Here is an 18,343-nt window from a genome sequence, read left to right on the forward strand (position 1 = left end):
GTTTCCACAGGTGAAGGAATCAAGTGGGTTCCAGCAAAAAACGTGAAGCCATACCTCGCATCAAAGCCTGCCGACGCCTCCACACCAGCCAGTGACCCTGCAAGTGGAAGCCAGGAAGCAAGCACCCAGACCTGAACTGCGCAGAATCATCAGAAGAAAGTGACCTGCCAAAAACAGCTCAAGAAAAGAATGGAGTTTTCTCATTTGCGCGCGTGCATGTTGCTTTTATTCTTTTGTTTTAGTTTTTGTAGTGAAGCTTTATCTGTAAATCAACCAAAGACAAATGTCTGGGTTGCTTTAGCCAAATCTGCAGGCTCCGATACCATCTGTCTATATGACACAAGCCCTGACAAACCTTTTTCAACCTGTTTAGTTGGAATACCTCTTCCAGAAGGTTTTGATAATGTTACTCTTGATAAGTATTGGCCATATGACGATCATCATGTATCCAACTCCCAGCCATAGACACCAAACTTATATTGATAATTCTAAAATTGATAAATCTGACCTAGCTAACCAAATTACAACAGATGACCCGTCTTGGCTAGACAGTTTGTTTGATGGTTGGAGCTTTGCACCTTGGCTAAGGGAACTCTGTAAAATAGGCTTGATTATTCTAGTAGTAATAATTATAGTTTTAGTAGCAGTACCTTGTATACTTCAGTGTGTGCAAAAAATAACGAGTAGGACTGTATCTAATATCTTAGTTGTTCATCAGAACGGGGGAGATGTTGGGGAAGATGAAACAGGAAAGCCTTATAAATATGATTGCCTGACAAAAAATTTTGGGAATATGAAAACTATAAGCGACATCGAAATGAAAGCCACCTTTGAGATATAAAGTCTTAGTTACTGAACAACTGGAAAACAATGGTATAGCCGGCTGAAGGTAATCCCCTCTTGATTGAACAATACCCTCTGCTTGCAGACAGGTCCAAGGGTCAGAGCAGACCCTACTAGCTCAGCTGAAGGGGTCCAAGGAGTAGTTTTTAGAAGTTAAAATGTAACACTCTATGGTAATGTAATAACTCTTATAGGCTGTATGTAAATGCTATAGGATTTGTACCTTGTATTAGATTGGCTAGTGAGAATTAGAATATTCAGTACAGAAGATGATTTATTGTATTGTAACAAGGACCTCGCGCTCTTGCTCTAGCTCTCTTAATTCGTCTCTCTTACGCTCTTAACTCTCTTAGCCTCTTGCTCTTGCTCTCCCTCTCTCCCTTCTCTCTTACACCCTGGGCCTGCTTGGAGCTGCAGCTGGCAGCTCTAAGCAGTGCCCTTGTGCCCACACCCTTTGCAATAAACAGCGTGCTTCCAAAGATCTGCTTATAGAGATCTCTCGTCTCCGTCTGTCCATCTCCGGCCGGGCCCGACCGAACCCTCCCGACCTTTCCACAGGCAGCTCTGCGTCCTGCCTGCTTCTACCTGGGCACACAAAGCCTTGGGCTGCTCCAGGCTCCTTCTGGGGGACGTGTTGCACCCCAGCCCTGCCTGGGAGGGAAATTCCTTTCTCCTGGTGTCCACTCTGGACCTCCCGAGCTGCCCTGTCACAAAGGCCCCTCGGTTCTTTGGGGCCCAGCAGTGCCACAGTGGCCCCTTGGCTCCATGGAACGCCACAGGGTCACAATGGTTCCCTTGGTGCCACCAGCCCTGCAGGGTCACAACGGCCCCTGGGTTCCACGAGGCCACGCGGGGTCACAGTGGTCTCCAGAGGAAGGGCAGCACCGAGCCCCAGGGTTTCAGGGGCAGATGAGACACAGCCACCAGAGGCCAAGGCCAGCCACATCTGTCTGTCCTGGCAGGTTTGTCTGGGAGCAGCCCTTGGATATTGGGAATTTGGGAGGTGGAATCCCAATTTTGGCCATGGGCACCTTGTTGAGAAGGATGGGTTTATTCCACGTAAAAGAAAAGCACAAAGTCCAAGAGTTTAGGAAGAAGATGAGAGGTGGCCACCATGGGTGAGGGCAGCCAGACCTGTCTCTCATGGCAGCTTTTGTCTGGGAGCAATCCTTGGATAGACAGAATTTGGGAGGTAGAATTTCAGTTTTGGCCATGGGAGCCTGGATGAGAAGGACGGTTCTTTTCCTTAGGAAGGAAAGCACGGAGCCCCAGGAGCCCCAGGGCTCCTGAGCCAGCCCCTGCTGCCCCGGGAGGGAATTTGGGGAGGGGGCAGAGGGGGTGCGCAGCCCCCGCCGGGGGATGACCCCGGCCGAGCGCCCTTCGTTCAGCACCGAGCTGGGCGTGGGGCCGCAGGAGGAAGAGGCCGATGGGAAGCAGATCCTGCAGGGGGGACAGGGCTTGGGCTCAGGGCAAGGTTCTGCCCTGCACACCTGGCTCAGGTGTGAGCCTGCCCCGGGAAGGGAGCGGGACATTCCCATCCCCACGGATCAGGGCTGGGAGCAGCGCTGGGAGCACAGACATGGAAATCCTGGGAGCCACTGGGGCCGCACTGGGGGGTGAATTATCCCCCCCAGCACCTTCCCAGGCCGCCCTGTGACCTGAGAAATGCTCGCTGGGCCTCGGCCTTGGCCAAGAGCCCCCGGGCTCAGCTGCTCTGAGCTCAGGCGCTGCCGGCTCCCGCAGCCCGCCCAGGGCCGCCCTGCCCGTGCCGGGGCTGTGCTGGAATTCTCTGCTGCTGCTGGGCCACTCGGGGGGTCTGGCCCAGCAGGAAAGGTGACCTTGAGCCAGGAGCTTTCCTTGGCCGCAGCAAAGCCTCGGCACGGAAAGACCTTCCCAGCGCTGTGCCCTGGGCCGGGAGGGATTGTGCCACCAGAGCTGTCCCTCCATTTCTTCTGCCAGGCAGCTCTAGGACATGGAAAGTGGAGAAGCCAGAGCTGCTTCTCAGCTTTCCGCAGTCCTGCAGAGGAATCCTGTGTGGGAAGCAGCCTGGGAACAGGGTTGAGGTGCCAGGGCAGGGGAATTCAGAGCCCTTTCCTCCCCTGTGGGCCGAGGCTCTGGCCCTTGCCCTTTGCAATGGCCCTGCAGCTGCCAGAGGGGCCTTTTTGGCTCAGCTGAGAGCAGTCCTGCTGCAAGGCTGTCCTCGAGCTGCTTGGGCTGCACATGTGCCCAGGGAATGCTCATTGCTTGCAGTCTCAGGCGCTGTGGGTGTGCAGGTGTAACTACTGCAGGAGGGAACAGCTCTGCTGGGGGCAGTTCTTGCAAGGTCCTGGCCCTGGCTCGGGGCTGGGCCGGGGCCAGCGGCAGAAAATCAACTTGCAGCTCGGGCCCCGCAGCAGGGAGGAGCAGCAATTGCTGGGGGAGAGAGACTCTTGCCAAGGGCCTGCGGGGCCGGGCCCCAGGGAACGGCTTCCCGCTGCCCGAGGGCAGGCTGAGATGGGATGTGGGGCAGCAATGGTTCCCTGGCAGGGCGCTCAGGGCCTGGCACAGGCTGGCCCGAGAAGCTGCGGCTGCCCCCGCATCCCTGCAAGTGTCCCAGGCTGGCTCGGCCATTGGGGCTTCCTGCCCAGGAGGGCTGGGCTGGGCTGGGGCTGCTGAGGGCGGGATGGGCTCTGGCTGAGCCAGCTGAAGGCTGCGCATGATGAGGCCGGGGGGACCCCGTTGCTGAGTGGGTTCTGGGGTATCCCACATTTCTGAAGGGATTTTAGAGTATGTCCCATTCCTGAGGCAGTTTTGGGGTCCCCCCAATGCTTCGGGAGGGGTTCTGAGAGGGTGGCTCTGGTGCTTGGAAGGGGGACCTATTGTCAGGGAGCCGGGGAGCCCATTTTGGGAAGGATGCTGCTGTTTCTGGCAATGTTGAGAGGTTCTGAATGGGCTGTGGGGCCCTGGCTCTCATTTTGGGACTTGAGGTGAGCCCATGGGCACAGCAAGGGCTGAGGAGAGGTTCCAAGCTCCCATTTGGGATGGAGGGATTGAGCGGGTGCCTCCAATAAACTCAATCCCAGCCCCAATGTGTCGATGGCAGCCCCAAATGGCTCGATCCGTCACCCCCAAGGCCTGGCTGTGGGGAGTCAGGAGCCACAGAAGGGGAATTGGTGTCCAGGAGGGATGGGATGGGATGGGATGGGATGGGATGGGATGGGATGGGATGGGATGGGATGGGATGGGATGGGATGGGATGGGATGGGATGGGGGTGGCATCATGGGGGTGGGATGAAGTGTGGGATTGATGGGGTAGTTTGAACACTTGGAGTGGGACACTCCAGGGAGGAAAAGCAGGAGCTGCTTTTGGGGAGGCTCCTGCTGCTTTTTGACAATTTTGGGGCCTCTAAGTGGATTCTGGGAGGTTGCAGTGAATTTGGGGAAGATGCCGTAAACCCCCCGCAATTTGGGGGGCTGAGGTGAAATCCCCACATTTTGGGAGGGTGAGAGGACCCTAATTGGGAGGGGATCCTGCTGCTTTGCACCCCTTCAATGGGTTGGGAAGTGGCTTGTGAGGGACGGAAGGAAGGAATTCGGAAGGAAGGAATTCGGAAGGAAGGAAGGAATTCGGAAGGAAGGAATTCGGAAGGAAGGAATTCGGAAGGAAGGAAGGAAGGAATTCGGAAGGAAGGAAGGAAGGAATTCGGAAGGAAGGAAGGAAGGAAGGAAGGAAGGAAGGAAGGAAGGAAGGAAGGAAGGAAGGAAGGAAGGAAGGAAGGAAGGAAGGAAGGAAGGAAGGAAGGAAGGAAGAAAAAGAAAGAAAGAAAGGAAGGAAGGAAGGAAGGAAGGAAGGAAGGAAGGAAGGAAGGAAGGAAGGAAGGAAGGAAGGAAGGAAGGAAGGAAGGAAGGAAGGAAGGAAGGAATTCGGAAGGAAGGAAGGAAGGAATTCGGAAGGAAGGAAGGAAGGAAGGAAGGAATTCGGAAGGAATTCGGAAGGAAGGAAGGAATTCGGAAGGAAGGAATTCGGAAGGAAGGAAGGAAGGAAGGAAGGAAGGAAGGAAGGAAGGAAGGAAGGAAGGAAGGAAGGAAGGAAGGAAGGAAGGAAGGAAGGAAGGAAGGAAGGAAGGAAGGAAGGAAGGAAGGAAGGAAGGAAGGAAGGAAGGAAGGAAGGAAGGAATTCGGAAGGAAGGAATTCGGAAGGAAGGAAGGAAGGAAGGAAGGAAGGAAGGAAGGAAGGAAGGAAGGAAGGAAGGAAGGAAGGAAGGAAGGAAGGAAGGAAGGAAGGAAGGAAGGAAGGAAGGAAGGAAGGAAGGAAGGAAGGAAGGAAAACAGTGTAAGTTTTGAATGAAACAAAAAAAAGGTAAATAATTGAGTTGTCTTTTAAAAAATACCAATTCCCTCTGAATCCAAAGTTGCAGAAGACTTTTCACTCCACATTTGGGTTTTGTTTTTATTTCTCATACTTTTTCTGGTTCTTTTCTTTTTTCTCTTGTTTTTAATAGATAAGACCTGCTAGGAAAGGAATGCAGAGCAAAATGAGACCCATTTCTGGCAGGCAATGAAAGTGTGGGCTCCTGGTCGGGTTCCTTTTGTGTGGATCCCTCATCTCTGTGGCACGGGGGGAATAGCAGTGCTGGGAGCCAGCAGCGGGCTCAGGAGCATCCCGCTCTGGCAGCTCTGAGCAGGTGGCACATGTCCTGCTCTCCTGCTGCCCTCCAAAGCACAGAATGCATGGGCAAGTTTAGGCCCAGCTCTGGGCACAGCCAGCATGGCCTGGGCACGGGAACGGGGGCCAAAGCGGGCGGGATCCTTCTGCAGCTGCCTGGTGGTTTCTGGTTTCTGTGCCCAGAGTGCCAGGATGTTCTTAAGAGGTGCTTGTCCATGCAGCCCTTGGACAGGCCGTCCTTGGAAGAGCTCTTCAGTGCCCCTTGGCTGCAGGGTGTTCATGTGCCCTAGAGGATGGCAGGGACCCACGGGCACAGTGTGATCCAGGGGCCTGGCAGGTAACAGCCCCACACAGCTCTTGGCAATCAGTGGCAAAGCAAAGCAGACTATTTTGTCCTGTCTGTAGCCCTGAGCAGGGAGCATCAGAAGGGAACACACAGCTCTTGAGCTGCAGCTGAGCTGGAGGCCTGCTCTGGCAAGCACTGGGGGCCACCATCCCCCCCTGGTTTTGTTTGTCTGGTTCATTGATGGCTGGGGCCCTGGGCAGAACCCTGAGAGCCTGGTGTGGCCCCAGGGAAGGAGAAGGAGCCCCTGGAGAAGCTGTAGCAGGTGGGGCTGCTGCTGCTGGAGCCACCAAGGATGAGCTCAAGGACGACAACTTCTTCCTGGAGCTGGCCAGTGGCAGCTGAAGATGATGGCCTTTGATTCTGGCACCTTCTCCAAAGACACGCTCCACGCCCAGTGTGCAGGTGAGTCCAGAGCCAGGGGGATGCTGCCAGAGCTGGGCATGGCACGGCCTGGCCGGGCACCAAAGGTTCCCCCTTTGCTGGGGCGGCTGCAGGGAATTCTTCAGTGGCTGCCAAGCTGCTTTTGGGCTCTGGGCAGCTGCTGAGGAGGTGGCTGTGCCATGGCTGGCTGCAGGCTGGGCACATGTCCTGCCCTCCTGCTCTGCTCCCAAAGGCAGCAATGCTGGGCAGCTTTGGGCCCAGCTCTGAGCACGGCCAGCACGGCCTGGGCACTGCGGGCGGCTGGGACAAGGCCGTGAAATCCAACATCTGGCCTTGTTTGGGGCTGTATGGTCAAAGTCAGCTCCCTTGGCTCCTCCTTGAGCCCTGGCCAGGCTTAGGAGGAAGCCAAGAGGAGGATGAAAGCAGATGTTCCCGCACTAGAAGTGCTGTCAGGTTGTTTCTCCAGCACTGTCAAAGCTGGGCCCTCTCCCAGCGGGGTTGGAGCCTCAGCTGTGGCTGGAGGCAGCTGCAGGAATTCCCAGTGTCCGGGAGTGGCTCTGCAGTCCTTGGCTGGGACAGCTTCCCCCAGCTGATGGGTGGCTCTGGGTGATGGTAAAGTCTGAGGGTCACTGGGGCTGGATCTTGGTTAATCACTGCAGGCAATCTTTGGCACTGATGATTGGGGGCATTGCTGAGCTGTTCCTGCTGTGATTCTTTGCTAATGATTATGTGCTTTGCTGAGCTTATGCTTTTGTAATTCTTTGCAGATTTGCATTTTATAAATTGCACAATCCCTTCAGTAGGGTCTGTGTCTTTGGTGCTGACCCTGCCCACTGGCAAAACAGGGCCCCATCCTGCCTGAGTGTTACCTGAGAAGACAAAAACCCTCACTCCAAATGTCCCCCCTTCCTCCTTGTTCCCCCCACTTTATACACTGGCCATGATGTCCTGTGGTCTGGGATATCCCTGGGGTCAGTTGGGGTCACCTGTCCTGGCTGTGACCCCTGCCAAGCTCCCCCTCACCCCCAGCCCCTCCCCAGCGTGGCCGGACGAGGGGCAGGAAAGGCCTTGGCTCTGTGCAGGCTCAGCAAGAACAAAACCATCTCCGTGTGAGCAACGCTGTGCTCAGCGCAGACCCAAACACAGCCCCAGAGAAAGGCCTGGCAAGGAAATTCCCTCTGCCCCAGCCCACAGCAGCACCCCATGGCCATCCACCATCACCACGGCTCCACGGGTTCCTTTCCATGGCCCCGGCCCTGGCCACGGGACCTTGGGCTGGTGGCCACGGCAGCCGACTGTGGCCCAGGGCTCAGTGCCCGTGTCCATGGCAGCAGTGGCCGGCCACGGGCCCTGAGTGCAGGTGAGCGTGCCAATCCCCATGGCAGCGGGGCCAAGCGTTGGTGTCCGTGGCACCAAAGTGAGGAACGGGTCCCTGTGGCCGCTGCCGTGGCACCTGAGGGCATCAGCGAGTGTCAGTGCAATTGTAGCTGGCACCAGCCCCGGCACCGCTCTGTCCTGAGGGCTGCCATGGCGGCCGAGGGCAGCCACAGGTCTGCGGGCAAGTGGCCACGGACCCTGAGTGCAGCAATGGGTCCTGGGGGGGTTTCCAAGGGAACTGGAACTGATGAGGGTTGCCATGGCATCCAACCCCCTGGGATGTCACACAGCCACCCTGGGATGTCACAACCACTCGGTGATGTCATAGTCTGCTCTATGATGTCAGACTTCTGCCCTGTGATATCACAGTCTTATCTGCAATGTCACAGCTCACTCTGTCATGTCACATAGACACCCTGTGATGTCATATCCACTCTGTGATGTCACACCATCTGTGATGTCACAGTCGTCTCTGTGACATCACACAGCTGCTCTGTGATGTCACAGCCGACTCTATGATGTCATACAGCCACTCTGTGATGTCACAACCCACTCTGTGATGTCACAGCCTGTTCTGGGATGTCACTCGACCACTCTGTGATATCACACAAGTGCCCTGTGATGTCACAGCCCTGTCTGTGATGTAACAAATCTGCACTGTGATGTCACACCAGCACCCTGTGATGTCACAATTGCTCTGTGATGTCGTAGTCTGCTGGATGATGTCTGACCTCTGCCCTGTGATGTCACAACCCACTCTGTGATGTCACAGCACCACTCTGTGATGTCACAGAGCTGCTCCATGATTTCACAGTAGACTCTCTGGTGTCATACAGCCACCCTGTGATGTCACAACCCACTCTGTGATGTCACAGCCTCTTCTGGGATGGCCCAGCCCTCTCTGTGACATCACACCAATACCCTGTGATGTCTCAGCCCACTCTGTGATGTCACACAGCCCCTTTCTGGCATCACAGCTGCTCTGTGACACAGGCACAGAGGTGTTACCAACACTTCAGTGAAACAAAACCTCCTCAGCACCAGCGCAGCACGAAGCAGCAGCATTCTTTATTGGGCCGGATGCACGAGGGGAGAGCCCCTCCCAAGGTCGTGTGTGCCGAGTTCAGGAATGTTCCTGTTTGCAGACTGTGTTTCACAGACTCATTCCCAGATTGTCCCACAATAAACACACACACGACAATCATTTCCCCAAAATCATTGCATATTTCCCCCACCCCTTTGCACATCCGTTCTTCTGCCCTGGGGCTCTCTTTGGGGGTCCCTGGTGGTCGGTGACCCCAAAGCCAGCCCTGACTGCCCGGTGAACTGGTGAAAGTTGGCACACCTGGGCTGGTTGCTGCCTACAGAATCAGCCTTGTGCGGTTCCATGGCCAGTGGCTTTTGGAGAAGAAGCATTGTATGAACCCACCAGGTGCAAACGGTTTTTCATCTGGCAAATTTCCCCCCTTGGAGGGTTGGGAAGCTTCTCTTCCCTTCAAGCCTTCGTAAGCCTCACTCTGCTCCTTTACTCACATCCCACGAGTTCCTCAGCTGCTTTCACAACCATGTTCTTTACACAGCTCAAAGCAAGTGTCACAAGCACAAGTATTGCTGGGATCCCAGTTAGACTTTGCAAAAGTCAGGCCAACCATCAGTCAGAGAAAATCCAAGTTCTTTAAATATTTTATCCAAACAGTTACTGTCTAACCCTCCCCTTAATTCCCTGCTGGATGCAGCAACTGATTTTATCCTCTCCCCCTGATCATCCCATCCAGCATCACGTTTGGAATGTGCACACAACAAGTGTTGCTGTTTCAGTTCAAGAATCCACATACTCCCTGTCCATGTCACAGCAATAGGGCTAAAGCCAATCTGCTCTGTAAAGTCCTTTGAGCTGTGGCTGGCAATTGTTCCTTTATTTCAGCAAACCCCAAAGGAGCTGCATTCACTCAAGTTTCCATCTGCAGAGCCCAATGGTGTGTGGCTGCTCTGTTCCTAAAGGCAGATCTTTGCGGAGCAGGGATGGATTCTAAAATCCATCCCGCTGTAGTTCCCGCACTGGGATGTTTCCAAGTTCCATCCCCTTTAACCTTTCCCCACAGTCGGGTTCCCGGTGGTGACTCCTTGCACGAGGGACGGAACGTTAATACCCCCAGTGTCCTTGGTGCTCCTGATTCTCCCAGGGCCAAACGTGTGCTCCAAATTCCATCACTTCCCACCCATCCTGGGGCTCCTAAGGATCTGACTGTGTCCTGCTGACACTCTGTGCCTCTCCATGGCTCGTTCTTTGTTGGCTCAGCCCAGGTGTCACTGAGAAAGGCAGAATCATTTCTACAAACACAGCCCAGCCTCAGAGCCTGGGCCACAGCCAGGAGCCGCTGCACCTCAGGATTCCAAACAGCTCAAGTGTCTGTCCCAGGGCAATCCCACTTTTCCTTTGTCCTGGGATCCTTTGGCCTTGACCTTGTTAAATCAGGATATTTTATACCCACCTGTAAGGGGTCCTGTGGGAGGCCTGGGCTCCCTTTCCAGCCCAGACACCCCTGAACTGGCTGGAAACATTCCCATTGTCCTGTCTGAGGGTGATTCCATACTGCTGGAATTTGGCATCTCCAGGGGCTATCAGTGCAATCTGTCAGCTGATCAATATTTCCTGAGGTAATTTCCAGATCCAGTTTGGAAATGTTACAATTCTCAGCAGTATCGTTCTTATGTGTCCATGGTAAGGAATATTCTCCTTCCATCCCTGTCCAGGTGCCCTGGGTGCTATTTCCTTCCACAAGTGTTCCCAGATTTTTGTCAAATTGCTGACTGAAGCTCCCCACGGAACTGGATTTTCTGCACAGGTTGGTGTTGGCAAACAAGCTGTTACAGGGGTCACATTCTGTCATCTGCCAACATCTTGCACTGACTTTGAAAACCGCATTTCCTTTCCCAGAAGTCAGGAACATCGTTTCTATTATTATTATAGCTACACAATTATTGATCATCTTCATCTAGATCCAATAAATAGTATCCCCTTAGAAAATCCTATTCAATACCTAAAACAATAGGATTGATGTAAAACCCCAAACTCCACGGTGTCAGTCAGTCTTGTTTCTGCTGTGTTTAATGTGTGCTCGCTGCTTTTACCCACATGTGATGAACCCCGAGTTTGATTCCTTCTACCTTGAGTGCAGGGTAGGTTACCAGGAGGACTTGAGATGGTCCCTTCCACTTTGGCTGGATTGTTCCAAAATTCCAGGTTCTGATGTACACCGCATCTCCTGGTTGGAAAGGATGTACAGGCGAGTCCAGCCCCAATGATCTGTTGAGAACCATGCACCTTTTAAGGCTTACAAGAGTTAGTCCCAGTGCTATTAAATATTCATTTCAGCAAAACTTCTGAGACTTCCCTTGTCTTGTTGGTGCCACATGGGAAAGCTTCTGGCCATCCAGAAAAAGGATCCACCAATGCCAAAATGTGCCAGTCCCCCTTCTGCCTGGGCAGTTCTGCAAAATCAGTTGGCCAAAATCACCTGGTGATTCCCATGTAACGAGCCCTGGAGGCAGCCTTCTTCCTTCAAAACCAACCACTTCTTTCTCAACAACTGATCTATTATTTTTTGCCATTTTTGTGCTTACTAGATGCCTTTGTAAACTGGCCACCATATTCTCCATTTCCTAATGTGTTTCCTGATGTTTTAGTTCCGTTATACATTAATTGTGGAGCTACAATTACCTGCCCACACGGGGTTACCAATCACCTGCTGGGATTTTCCGTAGCTGCTGCTGATGGGGCTGACTGCCTGTCCTGATCACTGGAATCTGGCTTTTGTTGCAGAACATTCAAGTTTTTGCTAGGTATTAGTGCAAGGAGAGCTTTTTCAGCACCCTCTTGAGCTGTTTGGTCAGCCAATGGAGTCCCTGGATTAACTGGGGAGTCTCCAAACCCATGGGCTTTACAAGGGCATCAGGGCCACTTCTTTTGGCTTTGGCACACTCTGCAGTAGGTGACTGATTTCTTTTTGTACTCACTGGAGACCTCTGTGCCCTTTCCTTCCATGTGGCTCCCTGGGCGTCTATTATTCCAAACCCATAGTTCAAATCAGTCCATATGTTCACCCTTTTTCCTTCAGTGATTTCTAGGAAAGGTCATTCATTCTGCTTTTTGTGCTGATGTGTTCAAAGCTAAAGCCTGGGCTTCTATGACCTGGGTTGAGGTTCCCACTGCACACCCAGCTGCCCGTTTTCCATCCGTACCATGCTGCTCCCACCAGGGTGCAGGTCCAGTGCTGGCTCCTGGATGGGATTGCTCTTGAGTTCCCAGAGTCTGCCAGAACACACTTGTTCCATGGATCCCAGGCAGCCATAGCACAAAGACTCCAACCCTTCTCTTAGAAGGGACTCGAACACTTCCCTGTTCCAACCTTGGGTACCTTGAACCAAACCCTGCAAAGCTTTTGCTGCACCTTACAGGCAGGTCAACAGTTTACACCAGGAAAGGAAAAGGTGCCTTTATCTTACCAGGGGTCTTTCTCTGATTTCCTTTGGAGCAGGGATCAAAGGTTCTCCCCAGAATCCTTCAGTGCTGCCTGCAGGTCCTGCCATCCCTCAGATCTGTTGAAATTCAAGAGGATGAGGCCACGGGGTGTCCCAATGGTGCCTTGGTTCCATGGGCCCCACAGTGTAACCATGGTGTCCTTGGTTCTGCAGTGTCACAATGGACCCTTCATTCCATGAGGCCCCACAGTGTGGCAATGGTCCCTTGAGTCCATGAGGTCCCACAAGGTCACAATGGTCCCTTGGTTCCATGGCCCCGCACTCTCACAATGCTCTCCTTGGCTGCACAAGGTCCCGTAGTGGCACAAGGTTTTCATTTTCTTCTTGATTTCCTTTAGCTTTCTTTCTTTCTTTCTTTCTTTCTTTCTTTCTTTCTTTCTTTCTTTCTTTCTTTCTTTCTTTCTTTCTTCTTTCATCTTTTTTCTTTCTTTTTCCTATTTTTTTTGTTGCTTTCTTTCTTCTCTCTTTCTTTTCTTCTTTTATTTTTTCTTTTTTTTTTTTCTTTTTTTTTGGTTCTTTCTTTCCTCCTTTTTTAAAAGTTTTTTTGTTTCACGTTACTTAGTCTTTCTTTCTTCTCTTTTTGTTCACTATTTAAATTTTCTTGCTGATTTCTTTTTGTTTTCTTTCCTTCTTTTTTCTTTCCTTCATTTTTTACCTTTTTTCTTTTTTCTTTCTTTTTTGTTACTTTCTGTCTTTCATCTTTCTTTCTTTCTTTGCTGTCTTTGTTTCTCATGTACTTTTATTTTTTCTCGTGTCTTTCTTTCTTCATTTTCTTTCTTCCTTGTTTCTTTCTTTCTGCTTTTCACTTTTCTTAACATTTATTTTCTTCTTGGTTTCATGTTTTCAGTCTTCCTTTTTTTCTTCCTTTCCTTCTTTCATTTTTATTATCTTTTTGCTTTTTTCTTTCTTTCTGAATTTTTCATTATTTTTCTTGGTTTTTTATTGTTTCTTGCTGCTTTCTTCTTCATTTCTTTTTGTTGTTGTTGTTTTTCTTCTTAGTCTCACGTTATTGAATCTTTCTTTTATCTTTTACTGTTCTTTGCTTTTTAAATTTGATTTCTTTTAGCTTTCTTTCTTCATTCTTTTATCTTTTTTCTTTCTTTTAAATTTTTATTGTTGCTTTCTGTCTTCCTTCTTTCTCTTTTTGCTTTCTTTCCTTCTTTAGTTTCATTCTTGTGTCTTTCTTTCTGTTCTTTTTTTCTTTTTTCCTTGCTTCTTTCTTTCTTCTTTTTTTTTCTTTTTCTTTTATTTTCCTGGTGGTTTCATGTTATGTACTCTTGCTTTCATTGTTTCTTTGTTTCTTTCTTCTTTTCTTTTTTCTTCACTTTTTTCATTTTCTTGTTAATTTTTCTTCTATCTTCCTTTTTTCCTTTCTTTCTTTCTTTTTCTTTCTTTCCTCTTTTCTTTATTTCCTTCATTTTTATTATCTTTTAACGTGCTTGCTTCATTTTTTAATGATTTTTCTTTGTTTTTTAATAATTTTTTTCTTGTTGGTTTCATGTTATTTAGTCTTTCTTTCTTTTTCTTCTCTTCTTTCATCATTTTCATTTTCTTTTTTATATCTGTCTTTTGATTTTCTTCCTTTCTTCTTTTCTTTCTTCCTTTAATTTTTATTATATTTTTCTTGCTTCCTTACTTCATTTTTAAATGCTTTTCTTTCTTTTTTTTCTTTATTATTTCTTGTTGCTTTCTTTCTTTCTTTTTTTCTTTCTTCCATTTTACTTTCCTTCCTTCCTTCCTTCCTTCCTTCCTTCCTTCCTTCCTTCCTTCCTTCCTTCCTTCCTTCCTTCCTTCCTTCCTTCCTTCCTTCCTTCCTTCCTTCCTTCCTTCCTTCCTTCCCTCCCTCACAAGGCGCTTCCCAACCCACTGAAGGGGTGCAAAGCAGCAGGATCCCCTCCCAACTGGGGTTCCCTCACCCTCTCAAAATGTGGGGAAATCACCTCAGCCACCCAAATAGCGGGGGGCTTACGGCACCTTCCCCAAATTCACTGCAACCTCCCAGAAGCCACTTAGAGGCCCCAAAATTGTCAAAAAGCAGCAGGAGCCTCCCCACTGAGGCACGGGGTCCCCCCGGCCTCATCATGCGCAGCCTTCAGCTGGCTCAGCCAGAGCCCATCCCGCCCTCAGCAGCCCCAGCCCAGCCCAGCCCTCCTGGGCAGGAAGCCCCAGTGGCCGAGCCGGCCTGGGACACTTGCAGGGATGCGGGGGCAGCCGCAGCTTCTCGGGCCAGCCTGTGCCAGGCCCTGAGCGCCCTGCCAGGGAACCATTGCTGCCCCACATCCCATCTCAGCCTGCCCTCGGGCAGCGGGAAGCCGTTCCCTGGGGCCCGGCCCCGCAGGCCCTTGGCAAGAGTCTCTCTCCCCCAGCAATTGCTGCTCCTCCCTGCTGCGGGGCCCGAGCTGCAAGTTGATTTTCTGCCGCTGGCCCCGGCCCAGCCCCGAGCCAGGGCCAGCACCTTGCAAGAACTGCCCCCAGCAGAGCTGTTCCCTCCTGCAGTAGTTACACCTGCACACGCACAGCACCTGAGACTGCAAGCAATGAGCATTCCCTGGGCACATGTGCAGCCCAAGCAGCTCGAGGACAGCCTTGCAGCAGGACTGCTCTCAGCTGAGCCAAAAAGGCCCCTCTGGCAGCTGCAGGGCCATTGCAAAGGGCAAGGGCCAGAGCCTCGGCCCACAGGGGAGGAAAGGGCTCTGAATTCCCCTGCCCTGGCACCTCAACCCTGTTCCCAGGCTGCTTCCCACACAGGATTCCTCTGCAGGACTGCGGAAAGCTGAGAGGCAGCTCTGGCTTCTCCACTTTCCATGTCCTAGAGCTGCCTGGCAGAAGAAATGGAGGGACAGCTCTGGTGGCACAATCCCTCCCGGCCCAGGGCACAGCGCTGGGAAGGTCTTTCCGTGCCGAGGCTTTGCTGCGGCCAAGGAAAGCTCCTGGCTCAAGGTCACCTTTCCTGCTGGGCCAGACCCCCCGAGTGGCCCAGCAGCAGCAGAGAATTCCAGCACAGCCCCGGCACGGGCAGGGCGGCCCTGGGCGGGCTGCGGGAGCCGGCAGTGCCTGAGCTCAGAGCAGCTGAGCCCGGGGGCTCTTGGCCAAGGCCGAGGCCCAGCGAGCATTTCTCAGGTCACAGGGCGGCCTGGGAAGGTGCTGGGGGGGATAATTCACCCCCCAGTGCGGCCCCAGTGGCTCCCAGGATTTCCATGTCCGTGGTCCCAGCGCTGCTCCCAGCCCTGATCCGTGGGGATGGGAATGTCCCGCTCCCTTCCCGGGGCAGGCTCACACCTGAGCCAGGTGTGCAGGGCAGAACCTTGCCCTGAGCCCAAGCCCTGTCCCCCCTGCAGGATCTGCTTCCCATCGGCCTCTTCCTCCTGCGGCCCCAAGCCCAGCTCGGTGCTGAACGAAGGGCGCTGGGCCGGGGTCATCCCCCGGCGGGGGCTGCGCACCCCCTCTGCCCCCTCCCCAAATTCCCTCCCGGGGCAGCAGGGGCTGGCTCAGGAGCCCTGTGGGCAGGGAAAAGGGGGTGACACCGGGATGAGGGGGGTCACACACGCTCTGGGGGGACACACACGGCCCCTGGGGACCCCCCTCACCTTCTCCTGCAGTGCCAGGAGGATGAACCCCAACATGGAACCCCCCACCCCCGGCAGCATCTTGGGGGTGAGGTCTGGTGGCAGCTTTGGGGGTCTGGAGAGGTCACATCTGCCCTAAAACCACCTCCCAGCCCCACAGCTGCTCTGGATGCCTCAAACCACCCCACAGCTCCCAGCCAGGACTCCCCCAACCACTCCCTGCAATAGAAATGGCTCCAAGAGCCACCAAATCCCCTTCCCATCTCCCCCAACACCCACCCAAATTCTCTTAAAGCCACAGAGCCATGCCAGGACCACAAAACTCCCTCACAGACTGCCCCAAAAGCCCCCCAAATCCCCTCCCACCCAGTCTCCCCAGACCCCCTCCCAGACCCCATGGCACTGACCAGGACAGGTTGGTGGACAGGAATATCCACAGCCCAGAGTAGCTCGGGCACTTCAGCAGCGATTTGGGCACTTTGGAGGTCACACCCCAAAGGGGGAGACCCAGGGCAGGGACTGGGACAGACAACCGGAATTCCTGGAGAACAGATGGGCTCAGGTGGACACGTTCTGCCAGCACAACTACGAGATTGTGGCTCCAATCTGCCTGGCTTTGCAGCCCTGCAACACTCAGATCCTCCCAAATATTTCCCTGAACCACAAATTCATCCCCAAATTCCGGGAAAATGGTGGAGCTTTAGATCTCTTTGTTTAATTTCTTCATTTTTACCCCAATTTTGATTGTTTTGACAGGATAAACATGGAAATTACTTAGGCTGGAAAAGACCTCCAAGATCATCCAGGGTGGCTTGATGCCAGCAGAAGAAACATTTGGACAGAGTAGATGACATTTTTTAGGGTGTAAAGTTAAAAAATCAGCTCTTCCCAATGAATTTCCAATGTTGATCTGAGTCCTGATGGATGTTCCTGCCCCTGCGTTCACCCAGGTGCCTATAGGGATCCAGGAGAACATGGAGAGCACCAGCCAGGGGTCTTCCCAACACGGATCACAGGGAATGTGGGTCACCAGGGCTCTGCCAAACGTGGCTCCTCTGATGGGAGATGGAGCTGGAGCAGAGGACAAAGCTCTTCCCGCAGCTGGGGCACTCGCAGGGCTTCCCTTAGCGGTGCCTCCGTTGGTGTCGGGTCAAGTTGGAGCTGTCTGAGCAGCTCTTCCCACACTGGGGACACTCGTAGGGCCTCTCCCCAGTGTGGATGCACCGGTGGGTGACGAGGGTGGAGTTTTGCTTGAAGCCCTTCCTGCAGTCGGGGCAGCGGAAGGGCCTCTCATCCGTGTGAATCCGCTGGTGCCGGAGGAGACTGGAAAGAGGTGTGAAACCTCTTCCCACACTCAGAACACTCGTAGGGCCTCTCCCCAGTGTGGATGCGCTGGTGGATATACAGGCTGGATCTCTGTGAGAAGCTCTTCCCACACTAGGGACAGTCGTAGGGCCTCTCCCCAGTGTGGATCCTCTGGTGGCAGAGCAGGTGAGAGCTGTGGCTGAAGCTCTTCCCACATTCCCCACACTCATAAGGCCTCTCCCCAGTGTGACTCCTTTGATGGACAATCAGGTTGGAGCTCCACCTGAAGCTCTTCCAACATTCCCCACACTTGTGGGGCTTCTCCCCATTGTGAAGCTGCTCATGAACCACCCGCTCTGACCTCTGGCTGGATCTCCGGCCGCCTTCCCGGCACAGGGTGGGTCTTTCCTCCTCAGAGCACCCTGGGCTGCGTTCGCAGCCCCTCCTCCTGCGGGATCTCCAGGGCTTTTCCTCCCTGTTGGATTCCTGCGCCGTGGAGCCGCTCAAAACGGCCTCTTCCACCAGGTTCTGCCGTGGGGATTTGTCCTCCCTGGGCTCCGAGCTCAGCTCCTTGTCTGGGGGAGGAAAGACAAGGAGAGGATGGGATTTGCCTCCATGCCACAGGGAAGGGGAAGGAGATCCCCCCAGTCCGTCCCCGGCAGGACGGCGTCGGCAGCGGGGTTGTCCTGCAGCCGGGGGCGATGCTGGGCTGGGAGATGGAGCAGGAGAGAGGGGGAAAGGGGCACTGACTTCCTCCTCACCTGCCTGGGGGTCCCGGGGTATCTTCCTCTTCCTCACAGCCTCCTCCTCCATCTGGCCACGGGTTGGGAATGGGAAATCCTGGTTTGGGGAAAACAAGGAATGAGCACATTGAGTTTGAAGGTCCCTCTGCCCAAGTCCATCTCTAGAAGTCACTGGGCACTGTGTGTCCATAAAAATCTGCTCTGAAAAAGCCTCTCAGGAGTTCCCTGTCTCTGGTCTCTCCCCTTTGGTGTTTGGGGGTTCCCCCTGTCCCAGCTGCTGGGGGTCCCTCTTTTATCGGGGTCCCCCTCTCTACTTGGTCTCCACCCTCCCCAGGCTGCTGGGAGTCCAGGAATCCAAAAGCTCCCCCTTTGGTCTTCCTACTTAGGGATGCTGGGGGTTATGGGATCCCCAGGTCCCTTCTCCCCTTATTCTCTGCTTTGGGGTGCAGGGGGTCCAAGGAGTCCCCCCTCCCCCTCTCCAGGCTGTTGAGGGTCCCGTGAATGGCGGTGCTCCCCCCTCTCTGGGCTCCCCACTTTGGGGTCCTGGGGGTCACAGGGGTCTGCTCCTCCAGACTGCCGGGGCTCCCCTGGTCCC

The 18,343-nt window shown here is 53.2% G+C and overlaps 1 pseudogene; it reads right to left on the minus strand.

The window, feature by feature from the left end:
- The window catches only part of LOC138102475 (zinc finger and SCAN domain-containing protein 2-like), a 60,227-nt pseudogene extending 42,409 nt beyond the window's left edge, over positions 1–17,818 (minus strand).
- Between the last annotated feature and the right edge of the window lie 525 nt (positions 17,819–18,343).

This window comes from Aphelocoma coerulescens, unplaced genomic scaffold, assembly GCF_041296385.1.
Source record: "Aphelocoma coerulescens isolate FSJ_1873_10779 unplaced genomic scaffold, UR_Acoe_1.0 HiC_scaffold_77, whole genome shotgun sequence".
NCBI classification, from domain to species: Eukaryota; Metazoa; Chordata; class Aves; order Passeriformes; family Corvidae; genus Aphelocoma; species Aphelocoma coerulescens.